Source organism: Meles meles, chromosome 12, assembly GCF_922984935.1.
Source record: "Meles meles chromosome 12, mMelMel3.1 paternal haplotype, whole genome shotgun sequence".
In the NCBI taxonomy this organism is placed as follows: Eukaryota; Metazoa; Chordata; class Mammalia; order Carnivora; family Mustelidae; genus Meles; species Meles meles.
In genome coordinates, this window is record NC_060077.1 from 37,393,807 (window position 1) to 37,409,944 (window position 16,138).

The following is a 16,138-nucleotide window of genomic DNA, read 5'->3' on the forward strand; positions in this document are numbered from 1 at the left end:
TTTTAATTACACTTCAATACAAAATAGATAATAAAACACGGTGTCTCAAACTAGTGAGAAAAGAAAAAAGAGGTTCAGGGGTTTGCAAGGCCAAACAACTGGTAAGAAGGAGTTGAGATTTTGGCCAAATAATAATAAAATGAATTGGACAAGTAGAGAACCACCCCCTCTTCTGCCTTCCATCCCCGTCACTGGCGCTCTGCTGGATCTGGGGTGGTGTTCAGGCTCGGGTCCCCAGGACTGACAGCACAAAAGCTCCCAGCACGGACAATGAGGGAGGAGGAAAGGTTGGAATGGCTCTCCTGATTTTTTAGTACCTTCTCAGCAGAATTCTCCTTTTTCCTCGGCAGACATCTCAGAAACTTGGTCAGATACCAACAGGAGCTTAGATCCTGACGATGGAACCCCGCATTTCTCATTAATGACCCTGTCTCTCCAGGGCTGAGCCTGCCACCCACCTGTAAGGAGGGCAGCCTGGCGGAGGTGACCAAGCTCTGGCTCCGTGGCTGGGGTAAGCTTATGAGCAGGGACAGGTGTTTCTTCATGCCTCCCATATTTGTAGTGAGAACCGGAAACGAGCCCCATGGGGAAGACCACCGAAGATGGAGGAGAATCTTCCGGACAGCACAGTAAATATACAGCCCTGCCGTATATTTATTTTTAAAATTTTTTTTAAAGAGTTTATTTATTTGGGGCGCCTGGGTGGCTCAGTGGGTTGAAGCCTCTGCCTTCGGCTCAGGTCATGATCCCAGGGTCCTGGGATCGAGCCCCACATCGGGCTCTCTGCTCCGCAGGGAGCCTGCTTCCTTCTCTCTCTCTGCCTACTTGTGATCTCTCTCTGTCAAATAAATAAATAAATAATCTAAAAAAAAAAGAGTTTATTTATTTGACAGAGAGAGCACGTGCACAAATAGCGGGAGCAGGAAAGGGAGAAGCAGGCTTCCTGCTGAGTAAGGAGCCCGATGCAGGACTTGATCCCAGGACCCCGGGATCATGACCTAAGCTGAAGGCAGACGCTTAACCGACTGAGCCATCCTGGTGCCCCTGAAACCCCGAGGTTTATAAACCTCTCCCTTCTGCCACAGGGTCCATCTCCATGGGCATTGCCTGCAGACCCTGGGTTTATGGGTCTGAACATGCAGGGAACAGAGTCTCAGTTTTGGGGAGAGACTTGGCATTTCATGAAACAAACTGTTGCGAAGCATCTCTTTGGGCAGAACACTTGAAAATAAAGTCCGGAAGCCTGCTGACACTCAGGGCCTGGTGCCTCCCACCCTTCCATCTGCTCTCGGTATTCTCCTCCGCTCTTGCCCTTGGGCTCCTGTGCTCTCTTCTTCCCTCCTCATTTCCCCTTCTCCGAGGTACAGGAGTCAAAGAATGGAGTTCAGTCTCTAGGGTTTTCCATCTCAAGGGTATCTCCTTTCAAAACCTTTTCTATTACCGTGGATCAAAATGCCCTTGTTTCTATTTGAAGTAGATCTAGGCTCAGTGGTACCAGGGGGACAGAGAACATAAGCTCCATACATCACCTGATCATGAACTTCCTCTTCCGGTGTGTACCAGTTTCTCCTTACCCTGTGCAAAACTCAAGTGAGTAATATTGCCCATGATGTCTTTGTGGGTGCGCCTGTGTCCCGAGTATGTGAGCAGCCCTACCCCATTGACCGTGGCTGTGAAGGGGGGTCTGTAGTAGTCTCACTTCATGGGAAAGGCAGGGAGGCCCGGGGAGGCTAAGTCACATGCTCAAGATGGCCCCAGGATTGGAAATGGCAACTGCCCCTTCCGGCCCTTCTAATCCCCTACAGGTTCTTTCCTTTTCTCTGTGGTGGGGACCAAGTCCTCATTTCTTCTGTAGCTTCCTTGTTCATTGGGTCTATTGCATGTGGTCTGTCTCCCTGCCTCTTCCCCAGGCCCCAGTGAGAGGGAGTCCACCTGCCCTATGAAGGCCGGGGCTTTCATCAGTAACATTTGCTAGAGGATCCTGGTGGCCTAGAAGGGGGCCTGCCTCCCGATGACAATGAATAAATAGCTTTTTAAGAAGATTTAATTAATTAATTTATCTGAGAGAGAGCAAGAGTGCTTGCATGGGGTGGGGTGGGATGAGGGCCTGGCAGAGGGAGAGGAAGAGAGAATCCCAACATTCTCCCTGCTGAGTGTGGAGCCTGAGGCAGGGCTCCGATCTCAGGACCCTGAGATCATGACCTGGAATAAGATGCTTCACTGAATGAGCTACTTAGGCACCCTAAATAAACATTTTTAAAAAATGAATGGATAAAAGTAGCTAAAGCAAGATTTCTAATGACGAGTTTTACCCCAACTTTAGCACCCAACTTAGGTATCACCCAAATTGTCTTTTTTTTTTCTTAAATATAGACCATTCATCTCTTTTGTATCCTGTGAAGAAATAGTGTTTGGAAAGTTCATGTAGATGAAGCAAGCCCTGCGGCTTTCATCTGAACCAAGTCCTGGGGCAGCTTTGGGTGTCTTTCTATTGACACCTGACCAGGAGGTGTGTTTAGTCGCTGATCGCCCCAGAAATCCATATTCATTGTAAGAGCTGAGCTCTTTGAACACCAGTGTGGAAAGCATTAGAGCTACCTCGGGACTCACATCAGTGTCATGTTCAAGACTCACTTAATGGGTATTCATGCTTTTCCTCATTAGATTTTTCCATATGGCTTCCAGCTTCACATGTGTTTCTACTCCCAGACAGTAGTATTTGTAAACACTGACATCCCTCAACCTCTTCTCCAGCCCTCCCTGCCAACAGCCTTCCAAAAATGAACCCAACTCTGACTGGAACACGTGTTTGTGTGTATGTCTGTCTTGTGCCATTTTTTTCCCATATGCTCCTTATATGGGAATGTTCTAGGATTTTCGTAGATCTTTTTATGTGGGCTTCAATGTCTGCTTTAGTTGCTGTCTTACATAATTATTCTTTCTATTCATATAAAGCTTTGTTCATTTCCAAAGACTTCACGTACATTTCTCATCCAACCTTCCCCCTGCCTGGCCGATGAGGTTAGCAAGACAGGCATAATTATTGGTGATATTTTATAAATGAGTAGTTTGACGCTCAGAGAAGCTAAGTGTCTTTTTCAAGGCAACAAGGTAGGAGGAAGCAGAAGTGGGACCAGACCCAAGTCTTCAGAGGACATGCCCTGGCCTTTCCTACTGTATCACTGGGCCTGGACCCCTGTTGGCTAAATTTCAAGTGTCGTGCCATGTATAATTACGGGATTAAAACATGTTTTTAAGGCTGGTGTTCTCTGCAGCTAAAGTAATAGTCCATGTGAACAGTGTATAAATAATTGAGCTAAGGGAACCAAAACGTAATCCAAGGGAATGAGAGAGGCTGAAGTGTATTGTGTGAGGCACAAGGAGTAAATAGCTTGGGTGGACAGCAGATACTGTCTGTGGGTGAAAGACCAGGACAGACTGAGGGAAAAGGAAAAAGAAAGCCTTCCATGGGTCTTGTGTTCTTCACTTTCAAATAAATGACCTCCTTTATTCCTCAGACCAAACTCACAGGGAGATGTTATTAGAATTTCCATTTAATTGAGGAAGGGATTGCAGACCAGAGAGTTTACTGCTTTTTTCTCAGTTGGGAGATCTGGAATTTAAAGCAGCTTTTCTGACTCTAATGACTGAATTTTTTAAAGTGGGAAACCTAGATTATTTTTCCTCCAAGATTCTGAAGTCCGTCTGGGTTCTTGCGTTATATCTAAGTTCTTCTCTAGAGACAACGGCTCTCTTGGCTTCTCCCTTTTTATAAGGAGCCCTAGAGGCACACAGTGGCCCATGTAACAAATATGAGTTCAAACCCAGCTCTATCACTCACCAGCTGTGTGAATTTAAGCAAGTTACTTCCCGTCTCTGTGCCTCAGTTTGTGATCTGTAATATGGAGATAATAATAAATCTGGCACATAGAATTGTTTTAAAGATCAAGGGAGATGTATGTCAAGTACTCAGCACAGAGCCCAGCACCGGGAAAACCCTCATTAAATATTCGTTGTTGTCATCTGTATAATAAAACATTTGTCTCTTCTTTGTCTCAGGTTTTAGACTCCTGGAATTTCCTGAGTGCTAGGAGCCATGGACCACATGGCTAACGAGGTGACTCAGGATGGGGCCGGTTGCGGTGTCAGCCTGACCTCCCCACCTCTGGGGAAGGAAGACGGAGTTCGAGTTCAATCACACGGCCAATGATTTGGTCAATCGTGCCTCTGTAATAAAATCTCGGTGAAACCCTGGATACCCAAAGCTGCCCCAAGGTTAGTGAGCATACTGCTGTATTGGGAGGGTGACACGTCTTGTTCCACAGGGACAGGGCTTGGAAGCAGCTCTCTCAGGACTGTTCCAAACCTCGCTCTATGGTTCTCTTCATGTGGCGATTCCTGATTTGTTACTTACCTTTTTTTTTTAAAGCTCCTGGTATGAAACGCAGAGTGGGACTTGAACTCTGAGACCCTCAGACCAATACCTGAGCTGAGGTCAAGAGTCGGATGCGTAACTGACTGAGCCACCAGGCACCCCCTGATTTGTATCTTTTATAATAAAGCTATAATCATAAAGATAGCACTTTCTGAGTTCTAGGAATCATTCTAGTGAATCATTGAACTTGAGGGGGTCACGGAACCTCAGATTCATAGCCAATTGGTCAGAAGTACAGGTGGCCTGGGGACCCCCAAACTAGCAGCTGGTGTCTGAAGTGAGGCAACGTGGATGGAGCACGTGCCCTTCACCTGTGGGGTCTGTGCTAACCCAGGGAGGTGAGAGGCAGATGTGACTGCCATGTTGCACACTGTTCTCATTGGATCAGGCATCGCCCATCCCAGAAAAGGAAACACCTCCCAGAAGGCCAGGTTCTAGGTCATGGAGGCAGGAAAATAGACCATGTTTAGTCAGAAACTCAAGTTCCTCAGCATGTAGGTCTTCTCTGGGCTATGAAAGAGGGTGTCTTTGTGGATTTCCAGGACGGGAGGTGGGAGTCTGGAGCAGAGGTTTGGGGGGTGTGCTCTAGAGTAATAGACTTAGAATCCTCTCCCAATTTATTTGTAAGTAATGCTTACTTATTCTGAGGACACATTAATTATTTCTGGAATTAAAATAATGCTGCTACTATTACTAATGCTACAACTGCTGCTGCTGCTGCTGCTAAACATTCCAGGTAGCCTCCAAAGTGGCTTATTGAAAACCGGCTATTTTGAACTACCCTTCCTTTTCCTGGACCGTTGGGGCCCTTCTAAGCCCTTTCATCTCCAAATCAAATTCTCTTAATGGCAGTCTCTACATCCTGGACGCCTTCCAAATACTCCTCGTTGTGTGGATTTTCTGGTCCAGGCTCCATTTAGAGGCCTTGCCCTGGCTCTCCCCGTTCACAGACCTCGGTCCAGGTCAGCACAGGGCGACACTGGACGCTCATCCTTCTCCCCATGGTGGGTATCCTTTTCTCTCTCTCTCTCTCTTCAGAGTTTCAGATGTGCCTCTGCTGCTTCTTGCCAAGATTTTTTTGCCTTTCCTCTAAATTCTGCCTTAAGACATAAATCTTCTCTGAAGTCTTTTATGGAGATTTCTGCACCAGAGTGTTCCTATGATTTGTAGCAACTGAACAGCTGTCTCCTCTTCTAGATTTATCTTGGAGGACAAGGAACAGCAGATGAGTCTAGGGTAGAAGAAGAAATCGGGAGTATTTACTTCTGCAGTTCTCTAATAAAAATGAAGTTTTCCTTAAAAACAATGATCCTGTTAAAAACTGACAATATGAGCTCTCTCCAGGTGGTCCGAGGTCCCTGACACGTTTGGCTGGGGGCAGCTGGGAGCTGGCGGGGAGACAGCTGACACAGAGCAAAGGTGGCCAGATACGGGAATGTCCAATCTCCAGCCCTGAAGACAGACAGCCTCAGTTCTGAGGAGAAGGATGTCCCCAATTCTTAGGTGCCCACAAACTCAGTGGCTGTGACCTGAGCCCGCTCAGTCTTAATTGCACAACCCATTTGCACCTGACAGACAATAGCGCTTCTGTCGTAAAAAACCAGAGCGAGAAACAGTTCCAAATATTTCACAGTTTTCTCCTCTAGCCATCAAATGACACCCTTCAGAATTCCGCCTTCTGAGAGCCAAAGCCTTTTCTTTGTATCCTGATCCAGTCTCTTCCCTTTTAATGGAGAGAGCATCACTGGACCCACCTTTGGGTGAGCAAAGCTGCTCTCCCTTATCTGGAAAGCAACCAACTTAGCTTGGTTTTTCTGGCTCTGGTTATCTTTGCTCAGTTTCAAAGCTGTCTCTGCTATTTAAGAAGAGATGTGCCCTCAGGTAACCTTACTGAAACTCGGTCCTCTCAGATGAGGATAAAAATAGAACTATCCTCAGAGAATTATTTGAGGATTAAATAAGATAATCCCCATAAGCCTAGTACCTGGCACATAGTAAGCACTTTATAACTGTTACGGGGAAAAACAAAATGGCTGCAAAATAGACGGAAATCCCTAGAGTGCCATTTGACTTGGATACCTTGTTAGCCCTGACATTAGTGAGGAGGGGAGGCTTAGTTCTTATCTCATCCACTGCGCCATTTGACTCTCATAGCACCTTTCAGGAAATTTGGAGTGGACGTTACTGCTATCACCTCACAGATGAGGAAACAAAGGCAAGGAGACTCTACAGGTCTTAACCTGAGGTCACCGGTGGGTGACAGGAAGCCTCCTGACTAGTTTTGCTCACGCAGGACTACGGTACTTCCCTCTCAGAACAAAATGTGAACAAAATGTGTGAATGAAGAGTACTTGATTGACCCAGTAGGCTTAGTTGTCCAAACTCAGCACGTTCTGAAAGTTCTAGCTCTTGACTGGTTCCTGAGAGAGAAATTTAAGTCCTTGGAATAGCCTGCCTGACAAGAGGGTCTTTATTTACCTGGGGCACTGGGCCATGCCAGGTAATTTGTGATCTCACTGCGATTTATGGTGGGGGCTTTGGCCATTCTGCCCCAGTTTGGAGATGGTGGAATCTAAATAGCTAAGGTCAGTCATGAGGGTACCCCATGCCTACGTGACTGACCCCAGTAATATCCCTGGGCATCCAGGCTCATGTAAGTGTTGCCGATTGGCAATATTTGGCTCATATTCTCACACCTTGTTCCTGGGGGAAGGAAGTGCCGTCCACAGGGCTCTGGTGGGGACAGAGGACGGGAAATTTACTCCTGGAACTCTCCTGGGCATCTGAGACTTTTCCCTTGGCTGATTTTATTTTATGTACTTATTTATTTTTAAAGATTTTATTTATTTGAGAGAGAGAGAAGGGGAGAGAATCAGCTGGGGAAGGGGCAGAGGGAAGAGAAGCAGACTCTCTGCTGAGCAAAGAGCCCAGTGTGGGACTTGATCCCAGAACCCTGGGATCATGACCTGAGCCTAAGGCAGACACTTAACTGAGTGAGTCACCCAGGCAGATTTTAATCTATATCTTTTCACTGTCATAAGCCATAAACATGGGTAGATCAGCTTTTCTGATGTCTGTGAATCCCAGAATCTGAGTGTGGTCTTGGGGACCCCCGATCTAGTGGGGAACCAAGGATCTGCTGCCTCATGACTGGGAGCAAGACCTGAGATCTGGGAGGCTATATTTCTGCTTGGAAACGTGTGCAATCCCCCCATCCCCTACCCAGGTCTATGTCACCACTGTGGTCCCTACATCAGACTGTGAACTGCAAGTCTTGAGACCAGCCCTGTTAAGGTGGTTTGAATGATCATCTTTCCAAAAGGTGCTGTGCTGGACTAGAAAGACAGGAAGCCTGCCTTTCTTCCAACACATTGGGTTTCCCTTAAGGACATGGACTCAGTTGAATCTGGAGGACATACTGTGTTTGAAGGTGAGTGAGGCGCTGACCCGGGGCCTCAGGCCTGGTGTGTCCTCGCTGGGGGTGGGACGCCTGGCTCTGACCGTGAAGATACACAGAGGAATCAGAGGTTTTTACACACTGGCATTTTGGCAACCTGTACTGAGATGACGTGGGGCACTGGCTCCAAGCTGTGGGGTTTCTATCCCGTGACTGATCTCACTCCTGGGTAAGGTCTACAATAAGTAAGCAAAGGTTATCTGTGTGATGGGGCTCTCACTCGGCTTGATTGCCTTGACGGTGAGGAGGACCGAAAAGGGGCTGGAAGGGAGTAGGGAGGAAGGACAAACAGGAAGTAGAGGAAGTTGTGAATCATCCCGCAGTTAGGAAAGCCGCTTCTCTACTGTTTTATTGGCTTCAATTCACTTTATAGTGCTAGAAAAACGTGCTATATTCTTGGTTTTGAAACAGTTCAAAACAAGTTCATCTTTTCCCTTTTGGTTTCTATTTCCTTTTTAAAAATGCTAACTTTCTCAGACAGGGTCTATTTCTTATTGTTGTCCCGACACCCGTGGAACTCTCTTCTCACTCCGTGTGGCCACCATCTGCCATCCTTTGGGTCTCAGCGTCCATGTCACTTTCTCCTGGAAACTTCCCCCAGCCACCAGTCTAGGGTAGGTTGTCTTTTGTGGTGGCGTTAAAATCTGTCATCTTGACAAGGGCAACCGCATCTCTCAGAACTCCCTTCCCTGTAAGGGACCAGCCATGATGAGCCACAAAAGAGATTCTTGTAGGAGGTGGGGAAGAGGAGGAGATGAGGCAGCAGGCCGTCTGGAGCTGACAATGGGGTCTCACACCTGCTGGCTCACCTCATGGGCAGGAGGCAAGGGCTGGCCCCGAGTCCTTCTCTATTCCAGCTTCTCTCACTCCTAAGCTGAATGTATGCTCTTGTCCATGACAGAGGGGGTGTCTGGGAGGCAACAAGAGGGCTTCTTTCTCTCCTGCCACTTTATGTTCATCTTTCTTTCCCCTATCTCCTACCCTGTTGGCTTCAGGCTCCAGCCTCAGATGTGAAGACAACAGCCAGGTAGAAGGCACTTAGCTAGCCCCCACAATTGCGTGAGGCCAGTCCTTGTAGCAAATCTATCTATTTATTTATTTATTTACCTAACTACCTAGCTCTCTTAGATCAGGCTGCTATGACAAAATATCACAGGCTGAGTAGCTTATAAACAACAGAAATTTATCCCCATGGTTCTGGAGGCTGGGAAGTCCAAGTTCAAGGCTCTGGCAGATTTGGCATCTGCTGAGGACCCTCTTCATCATAGATGGCCCTCTTCTCACCCTGTCCTCACAAAGCGGACCAGAGAGGGAGTTTTCTGGGCTCTCTTTTATAAGGGCACTGGTCTAATTTCATTGGGGGTGGGTTTCAACATATGAATTTAGAGAGGACCACCTGTGGATTTGTCTATCTCTTAGAGGTTCTGCTTCTCTGAACCCTGATAGACTATGCCAACCTCTCGTTCGATCGATATCCAGACTTCGCGTCATAGCCTTTACAACACTGGGCTCCAAGAGTCACCAAGCTATTCAGGCTTCCCTTAGTGTGGTATCCCATGCCCTTCCCTGAGGCCAGTACTTCATGAAGGCAAGGAAGAAGCGTTGCTTGTTCTTGGCTACACTCCCTGAAATAACATAGTCTCTGGCATAAAATAGGTGCTCAGGAGATACTTGATGCATGAAAAATGGAATGAGTTTTATTTCCACTGAATCTTTTCCCCACCTGTTCATCAGGAATTTGTTTGACAGTTCATAGCTACTATGGACAGTTCATAGCTACGTGAACTCATTCCTTGTGCATACACAGGGATGAAAAAAGTCAAGGTGCAGTAATTGAGGGAAGAAATAAGCATTGGGTTTGGGAAACTTTTGGCAAAGTGGTTTAAATAATTTAATTGTGCTAGAATCTCATGTCTACATCATTTCCGTGCCTTCACCTTTGGACAAGTAAGCATGCACGTGAGCACAATGATCCATCTGCTTTGTTCTCTGCATTTTTTAAGTTGGCTCTAGAGGAGAAAGCCTGGCCAGGCAGCCCAAGGCTTTAGGTGCCTGTGGACCACTGAAGGCTGACTTCCCTTGTTGTGTGGCCTCAGGCAAGTCATCTCAGCTCTCAGTTTCCTCTTCTGCAAAATTAGTCGGTAGGACCAGCTGATACACCATCAGAAGCTTTATCTTTATCTTGTTGGGCTGTCTGCTTCTACCAGCTTCTATCATCTCATGACCATAAAGCAGAATAACATAATGTGAGGAAAATGCTCTGTGCTCATGAATAAAAGAAGATATTTAAGGTCAAATTCTGAATTCCTGTCCTTGTGAGTTTTTTTTTTTTAATTGTGGTAAAATCTATACACCGAGGAACTTTCCATTTTAAGCATCTTTAAATGTATGCAAGAGTGCTATGCAACCAACCCCACCATCCATCCACCATCCATCCATGATCCAACCAACTTTTTCATCATCCCAAACAGAAACTTGGTCCCCATTAAATCACTTGGCATTCTCTCTTCCCCGTGGCCCCTGGCAACCGCCATTTTACTTTCTGCCTCTATGCATTTAACTATTCAAAATACCTCAGATAAGTGAACTCATATAATATTTGTCCTTTTTTGACTGGCTTTTTCACTTAGTGTAACAGCCGCAAGTTTCACCCTTGTTATAGTATGTGTCAGGATTTCTTTTTTTTTTTTTTTAAGGCTGAATAATATTCCATGGTAGTATGGATGTAACAATTTTATTTATCCATTCATCCTTTAACGGGTCCTTGGGTTGTTTCTACTTTTGACTGTGGTGATTAATCCTGCTATGAGCAATGGTAGACTCAAACATCTGTTCGAGTCTCTGCTTTCAATTCTTTTAGGTGTATACCTGGGGGTAGGCTTGCTGGAGCATATGATAGACTATGTTTAATTTGGGGGAAGCTGCCAAACTGTCTTCCTAGCTCCTAATTTTTAAAGTCTGTCACTTCAGAGTCTGCAGCAACAAGATTTGGTCATGGGGTTATTAGGTTGCTCTTAGAACTGGCTTCTGTCTGCCAAGCAGGAAGAGGGCCCTCGCCAGACTCTGCAGGCACTTTAACCCTGGACTTCTCAGCCTCTGGAACTAAAAAAGTGAATGTCCATTGTTTTAAAATAATTGGTGTTGAGGTCCAGGCCAATTTAGAAAATGGGACAGTTAATTCTTTAGAAGGAGATTGGTTCAGGGGGCGGCTTCATCCCATCCCAGCTGTGTGATTCTGGGGAAATCATCCACCACCTTGACTGGTGGGTTCCACATCTGTGAAGTGAGCATATGCTTTATTCCCCAGAGTCAGAGAGGGGAGTAAACACACAGGAAACATTTTGTGTAATGCCGGCATAGAGTAAAGGCTCAGTTGAAGATCAACCCCCTTCATCCTTTGCATTTCATGGCCACACCTTCTCCACTTGAGTCCACCCTCTGTGCTCCATAAAGTCTGTCCTTCTGCTATACTCTGCTTAGAACACTTGTCCGTGTTGGCCCATCTCCATTCTTTCCAAGCCTCCCTCTCTACAGATGCCATTTGGAAAGGAGTTGCTAACATGCTCCTGCCAAGGGCTTAGTAGTCCATAATTTAAAGCATGCCCTCTCTGGGGCACCTGTTTTTTTTTTTTTTTGTTTTTTAACAGGGTTTGATCTTGCAACCTAAAGATGTGTCCTAACAGTATTTCAGACACTTGGGATGGAACCATGGAAGGTAGTGATGGGTTGGTCGACCTCTACTACGCAGCTTAGATCCTACTGAAGACCCCACTGTGTGCTCTCCCTGGCCTAAAACAGTGCTGGGATAGACGGAATAATCAGACTGAAAAACTGAACCATATCGGTCGGAAGTAGGGAGGTATCACACATTTCTGACCAAACTTCTCAGAGGTAAAGTGACATTTCCATGATTGAAAGGTTCAACTCACAAAACCCCTGGGATATAGTAATTAACAGTCAGCAAAGCAGACCCGTACTACTAAGTGACTCAGTGAGATCTCATTCTGAAACAAATACTCTAGACTAAGGCAATTTGATATGAAGCTTTTTTGGCCGGAACTCCTGGGGTCAGCATAAAACTTATCCTCATATGGTTTGCAGGTATATGAGGGTGAAGTGAATGAATTTCAACCAGAAACTAGGCACAGGCTGTCAAAATTAATTTTTGTATTGCATCCTCGTGCGAGAGGTTGTCTGATAGATGTAGTTTGTATACTAAAATGTTGGAATTTCTGGGGCATTTTGATGGATTATGGAGACAAAGAATATATTCAAAACTGAGCTGGTTTTAGAAATGCTAGAACATATGGTACCCATCCTAGTGAAATTCACTGCCAACACAGGAATCAACAACAACAGGAATTTTGGGTGAGGTGAATTGGGAGATGCTGCCAAAAAGTGGACTCTTCCTGTCCCTGTCCCTGCTGCCTGTAGCCTCTGGCCAAATGTTGCCCATAGACGAAAAACAAGGTATCCCAGGAGGTTGCTAAGTGGATGACGCCATGCGGGGGAGCTGGGTTTGCCCCACTGAGCATGCCGCAGGCTTGACAAGGCACATATGGTGCTCATTCCTGCAAATGTCAACCCCTCATTTCAAAACCTAAAAATGAAATAAAGTGCATTTTAAACATTTATGCACAGATCAATCGAGAATATGTTTCCATGGATGTGAATTTGAGGCATGAAGCTGTTTTCATACTGTGTCTTGCATATTCCCCTGAAATCTGCCTTGTTCTGACCTGCAGGGCACCAGGGGAACCGACTCGCTGTAACTGAAGGGTGTCCTGGCTTTCTGCTCTCATGCCAGTGAAACTGCAGACTCTGGTGGTTCTTAACTTTTAGGTGATGCCTAATGAGATTGATGCCATACAACAACCAAACTTCAAGCAAGAAAATATTCTCAGGAGCACTTAAGAATTTGACAAAATATGCAGCGTCTTTTCCTTTACCTTTAAGTGGTCATTAGCTGTATTGGTCAGGATAGGCTGGGTTACGCCACAGAACAAAAATCCTTCAACAAAGATATATTTCTTGTTCATGTTATATGTCCAACACAGGTCAGCAGGTGTAGAGGAGTGATCTGTTCTGTGTAGTGACTCAGGAACTCAGGCTAACAGAGGCTTTGCTGTCTCTAACGTGGCTGGTGGCCTACGAGGGAAATCCTGCCCTATCTCCTATCTGCGGTTTGGATCCGAAGTGACACATGTCCTTCCTTCTTGCAGTCACATGGCCCCATTTGATGGCAGGGAGGTTTGACCTGTAGTTTTTCATGTGCTTGGGGGAGATGAGACTTGGAAATGAGCACTAATAATGTCAATTAGATTTTAGAATTTCATTCATTTGTTCACTCATTCATTCATCCATCAAATGAGCCTGTGCTAAATGCAATTCTAGGCCTCATGGATGATAAAGGCACATATAAAGTACACTCGCCCTCAAAATCAGGAGTCACCATGTTTCAGGCTGGCAGAGGTGAGGTTGGAGACTTTGACCATCCACACTTAAATGATTATGTCATCTGGAATCTCTCCTTCCCAAAATATGGAGAAAGATTGTCCAAAGGAAGGGAGATCAGGCAGCACCTGACAAGAAAATGCAGGAATTACAAATGACCCTTACCATCAAGGACATAGCAACCAACCAGACTCTCACCATCTCTGCCGGAACCACACTTCTGGGCCCTGGTAACCAAAATAGAGTGGAAGAGGTACTGTTCACAGGAATGTTAGATGTGAAAAGCAAGAATACCCTGGCTGATGATTTAGAGTGGGCTCTGAGGCAGGGCTGGATGTCCCAGTCATGACCGCTTCTCTTAACACTGTCTCAAAATTTCTTTTGATTTTTCATCATGCCTGATGGTCAGTGGATTTGAGATTTACTGTGGTTATTGAACAGCTTTGTTCAAAAATATACTTACTGCCCAGAGTATTCTGAAGCTGATGGCTTTTGAGTGTGACCTTCTTCAATCAGATATTTTTCCTTTTGAAGACCTAGCTGAACTTGGGGAGAGGGATTTGACTGAGAGCCAGGGATAACAGGGCTAGTTGGGGTGAAGGGCTTGGGCACCACTAGTAAAATGGGGACTTGGAGAAAGAAACACACTAATCTAGGGAAGGAGGTGGTGTTCAGACCTTTGAGGGTGACTGCACCTTGGACGGTGGGAGGTTAGGGAGAATAACTTGCTGAGTCCCTGTTCAGTGTCAGCACAGAGCTGGGACCTTCACATACATTCGTCTCATTTTCTCCTCCCAAGAGCTCTGTGGATTAGCCGTTGGCTCCACTTTACAGGAGAACAACCAAGATTCAAAGACAATAAGGGATTTGTTCAAAGGGCTGGCAAGGCCAGAGAAGGAGTTGAAGGATCCAGGCCCTTTCCCTGATGCCATTTTCCTTCTGGTCACTGACCTCTTCCTCACTCCTGCAGTACTGACCTCCTGGTGTCCAGACAGGGCTCAGGTCAGGCCTGTAAGGACCCGAGTTCTCCGATCTTGTAGTCAAATAGACCTCAATGGGCCAGCTCAGAGATCTCCTTTCTTTAGTTGATACTTTTCTTATGGCAAAAGGCACACCGAGCTCCAAGTTGCTTGCTTACAAATGCATTAGGGGGAAAAATACAAGAGATCATGGAGACTTATATAATTAACTCCCTTAAAAATCACCAAGTAGAGTTTAAATGTTATTTTAATAGTTCTGGGATGGATGGATGACTGTCAAAAATGTGATTATCCTCAACTAACTTCTTGGTATGAAAAATTCAGAGTCTGACTTAATGAGCATCCCAACCCTTACCTTTTGTGCACTTAGACTTCTCTATGATTGATTTAACTAGTCTAAGTCTTCTCCATGTTATCTGCTGAAATTGTCTGGGAGTCTGTCATGGTTTCTGGAATGAAATGTCTTCATCCTAGGTTCTGAAATAATCAGAGTATTAAAATGAATAGGGGTTGGAGGGCCTGGCTGGATCAGTTGGTAGAGCATGCAAATCTTGGTCTCAGGGCTGTGAGTTCAAGTCCCATGTTAAGTGTAGTGCTTACTTAAAAAATAAAAAAGAAATGAATAGGGGTTGGTTTTCCTTGTTAATCTGGAGGTAGGACACGTGGGTTCACCTGGGTTCCTTCTAGAACTGGATCTGCCTATAGTTAGTGATTAATTAACAGGGATATCATTCAACCTGTCTGAGTCTCAGACAGTCTGAATCTCAGCCTGAAAAATGAATGTGATGAACTGTAGGATTTCTAAGTGGGCTCAGCCCTCTGGGATTCTAGGATCTACAAACAGTTGAGATCTCTGAGAAGACCAGTTCTGGATGAATGTGAGGTTTTGTGTCTTTTAAATTAGGAGATGCCACGTTCTGGCCAACTTCCTGCTGCCTGGGTGGACATTGGGCGTATTATTTTCTGTTTGGCAACTGTTCTGGTGTGTGATCAAATATTCTAGACAGAATAATTTCTCAGAGTAGCAGAAAGGCTGCCTTTGGTTCTCCAGGGCCTTGGAAAGTAACAAAAACAGGTGCAGGAAACAAATAAACCATTTAATGTTGTCATGGCCTGTTCTTTGGGAAGATTTGATCATCATTACGTGGCCTACTAAAGCATCCTTTTGAGGTTAAAGGAGTCACAAGAAGGTAACCTGCTAGCAACTGCCTTTTCAGAGAAGCAGCTCAACAAAGAACTCCTTTCATGAAGGTCCAAGAACTTCAGGATTAAAATAAAGATGAGGATATTTCTATACCTACAAGTTAGTGCTTTTCCCTTGAAACCTTGGACACCTTCTTGTTCAAAGAGAAAACTCCATGTGTTACATGACATTTCCTTGCTTTTCTATTACTTTTTCTCTTTGGTCATTTTAGGCTGTTCTGAGAAACCCAGACTGATTAAAAAACCAAGTCCAAGCCATTGTTTGGCACTACGAAGACAAAACAACCTGTCTCGCGAACTACAGACCACTTCTAACTCTCCCTAGATGAGATGGGCCCGAAGGAGACGCTTGCCTTCTTCCAGTGTAGGCAAGAATCAAGAGGGTGTGAGCAGACAGGAACGCAGCCTGGTGGTGCACACATGGGGCTCTGCTCCAACAGACTCTGACACCCACTGCAGACAACTGTGGTTGAGGGTTCTCGTTACAAATGGATCCTTTGGATTGCAAAAGTATTTTGCTCTTTTGTCGCTTTTCTGCAATCGATTCAATGCCATGTGCTATACGCAAAGTCCTCTGTCAGGAGGTGTGGGCACAAAGATGTCTAGGAG

At 45.5% G+C, this 16,138-nt stretch overlaps 1 long non-coding RNA gene across 1 annotated transcript; it reads left to right on the plus strand.

Annotated features, from left to right (window-relative positions):
* Positions 1-353: 353 nt before the first annotated feature.
* Positions 354-15,806, plus strand: LOC123953800. The gene is made up of 3 exons (XR_006820974.1): positions 354-511; positions 4,060-4,275; positions 15,742-15,806. It is a non-coding gene; the product is annotated as an uncharacterized LOC123953800 (long non-coding RNA).
* The last annotated feature ends 332 nt before the right edge of the window (positions 15,807-16,138 follow it).